The sequence below is a fragment of the Panthera pardus genome, unplaced genomic scaffold, assembly GCF_024362965.1.
Source record: "Panthera pardus isolate Hobbes unplaced genomic scaffold, ASM2436296v1 HiC_scaffold_25, whole genome shotgun sequence".
Lineage (NCBI taxonomy): Eukaryota > Metazoa > Chordata > Mammalia > Carnivora > Felidae > Panthera > Panthera pardus.
The window spans coordinates 42,434,504-42,437,809 of NW_026526821.1; positions in this window are offsets into that span (position 1 = coordinate 42,434,504).

Below are 3,306 nucleotides of genomic sequence, written 5' to 3' on the forward strand. Positions count from 1 at the left end.
AAAGCCCCCAGCACTGCAAAGTGCTTAGCATGAAAGTCAGACAAGTTTCAAGGTGTTAGAGCTGTGTTAGCAACTTGGCCGACTAGATTAGTCAAGACTGACTATTGCAAGGGGTGTACCTCTAATGTGCAAGGTGGGCATTAACTCTATTCCTCGGGTTGTCTCATGATCCAAGGTTGATGCTCTGGCTCCAGCCATCACAGCATTAATGTGATAGCTCTCAGCTACTGTAGGTAATATCACCCTCTCCCTTCCTCACCCTGCCAGGGCTATATAATAATAAAATAAGTAACTCTACATGCTTGATTGGAGCCACCAAGTATATTGCCCTTGACATGTTGGTTCTCAGATTCATCTCAATATGCCTGGGAAGCTAAACACTTGAAGTCCTCCTTATTCAAGGTCGTATTAGCCCAACCCATGAATGTACATACCCACTGACACATCCATTTGAAGACATCCTCAATGTATTATTCCTGACTCTGCTGCATAATTAAGACCTTTGCTTTATGGTACATACAACACACTCTGATGAGAAGGTGGGATTTTGTTTTAATTGTGAAAGGATAGCCTCTTATTTTGCTAATGGGGTCAAAGTAATAATGATCTGGTCTGAAGCAGGGCAGGAAAGAAGTATGGTAGTCTTTGTTTTGCATCCTCTGTAGCACTGTTGTCCAAAAATTATGACTCAAAGCATCAAAATAGACCCTCCACAAAGACCCCAGGAACTCCTAAAGATAGGCCACTAGTTTCAAAAGAAATTTGTTATCTGTATTTTACTTTATTTTGGACCTAAAGTACAGAAACTTCTAATGAGCCAAATTTCTAAGAGAAGGATGAGCTGTTAGCTAAAAGCGCCTTGCATATTAAGTCTAAAGCCTGTGTGCCATGTGCTCTGAACCTATTTTTGCTTTAAAATATCTGCTAAGTATCCAAGGATGTACACACCACAAGTTTGTTCCTTTTCTCCTCTCCTGGCATAAACAAACTGATAGAGATGGAATAATTCCATATCTGCTTCTCAGTGGTTTTTCTTTGTAACGTTTCACTGGACTGCCCCAGTGAGTATTTGGGCAGCTTTATTTGAGTAGTATAGTTATTTTTGTACCATCTTAAGGAAGAATCCATGATTCCATTGCTGTATGCTCAATTTATCAGTGGTCATTAAAATCAACATAACAGGGAAAGCATTTTTACTTTCTATTACTTACCTGCTGTCTACAGAGGCTGCCCCCTGCTAAGTCCATAAGCAAAGGTGTTCTGAAGTACCTTCGTGGGTTTGGATGTGCACATTTGGGAGAGGAAATTCATTGAGGTCTTGAGTTCCATATCTGAGTTAATACAATGTGAAAAGCTGCCAGTGGGTACCAGGAGTCCAGCATTAAAGGCAATTATGAGGAAGTAGCCTCCAGAAATTTTCAGATACCTTGAGGATGATTAGGATCTCCCCCAGGCTCTCCCATTGGGGTCTGGAATGATTCTATTCGGTCCCAATGGCTGGTTTGCCATTTATTGATGTATTTTTTACATTCCTGTGTGCTTATTTAAAATCCAAGATAACCTTGTGAACAAGATAGCTCAGGTACTATTTGGGGGCGGGGGGGGGGGGGGGGAGGCGCTGAGTTCCAAAACGTCACACAAAATGTCCTGATAGACTGGGAACCTGTATCCTGAGGTCCTTTAATGTCGTTGCCATCACCCCTAGAGACTTTTCCAAAATTAGAGAATAAAAGGCAAGAGATCGAGCACACGGTGGCTTTCAAGTGATTGCATTTCCAAGCACTGAGGGTTGGAAGTGGGATTGTAAGTGTGTACTGTGCCTTTTGAGAACTTGGTCACCCAAGTGGGAAGACACTTTCTCCTTCTGTTTGGTGGTCTCCTTGGATTAATTTTCTCTTCGTTGTTGTAATTGGTTCCAGGTTCCTCTCTCCATCTTTACACCATTTCATTCTAATCCAAGGAGCAGTTTTCAGAAGTCACTACAATGCCCCCATCAATTTTAAATTCTTTGTTTTAAACTTAAGATCTTTAATAGCAGGACTGCAAAACTTCTCAAAACTGTCAGATGGAGAAACTTTCCTCATTGATTGTACATTCAATATTTTCCCAAGATACTACATTTTTTGTTTCTTTAAGAATGATCAGATTGGGGGCCCCTGGGCGGCTCACTCGGTTGAGCATCCGACTCTTGATTTCCACTCAGGTCGTAATTGCAGGGTTGTGAGATCAAGCCCCGCATCAGGCTCCATGCTGTGTGTGGAACCTGCTTGGGATTCTCCCCTCACCCCCACCCCCACCCCCACCTCTCTCCCCTGCAATCTCTCTCTCTCAAATTGAAAGGAAAAAAAAAAAAAGAATGATCAGATTGAAGAGGCTTTTTTAAAAAGGACTTGTTTATTTCCATTGGTTAGTGTTGTTAGAAGTAACAACGGTATAGTAGAGTAGAACCTTAGGTTTATTTTTCTCCCAGTATATTGAGAAATAATTGACACAAATCACAGTATAAATTTAAGGTATATAGCATGCTGGCTTGATTTGCATATATTGTGAAATGATCACCACAATAGGTTCAGCTAACATCCATCTTCTCGTGTAGAAACAGTAGAAAGAAAAGAAAGGAAAAAAGGGGGAAAAAATTCCATGTGATTAAGAACTCTTAGGAAGTACTCTTTTAACAGCTTTTCTATGTACCATACAGCAGGGTTAACTGCAGTCACGCTGTGGCACGCTTTATGCCTTGTACTTATTTAACTTATAACTGGAAGTTTGTACTTTGGGGCTACCTTCCTTCCTCCAGTTCCCCTTCCTCTCACCCTCTGCTTCTGGAAACCACAAGGGCTTTTTTTTTTTAAGATTCCACATATAAGCGAAATCATACAGTATTTGCTTTTGCCTTTCTCTTTCTCTGTCTCATTTCACTTAACATAATGCCCATCAGTATTGTTGCCAATGGCATGATTTCCTCTACTGTTTATGGCTGAATTTTATATATATATATATATATATATATATATATATATATATATATATAATACATATATATATATATATATATATATAATCTCACAACTTCTTTATTCATTCATCCATTGTTGGACATTTAGATTGTTTCCATGTCTTGCCTACTGTAAATAATGCTACTATAAACATGGGGATGCAGATAGTTTTGCAAGTTCATGTTCTCATTTCCTTTGGATATGTTTCCAAGGTGGAATTAACCCTAGACTTAAATTGTGGTCTCTTCCCCAAACACGAAAATACCCTTCGTTGTGTAAGCTAATGTATTCCCATCCTTCCCTTTAACAG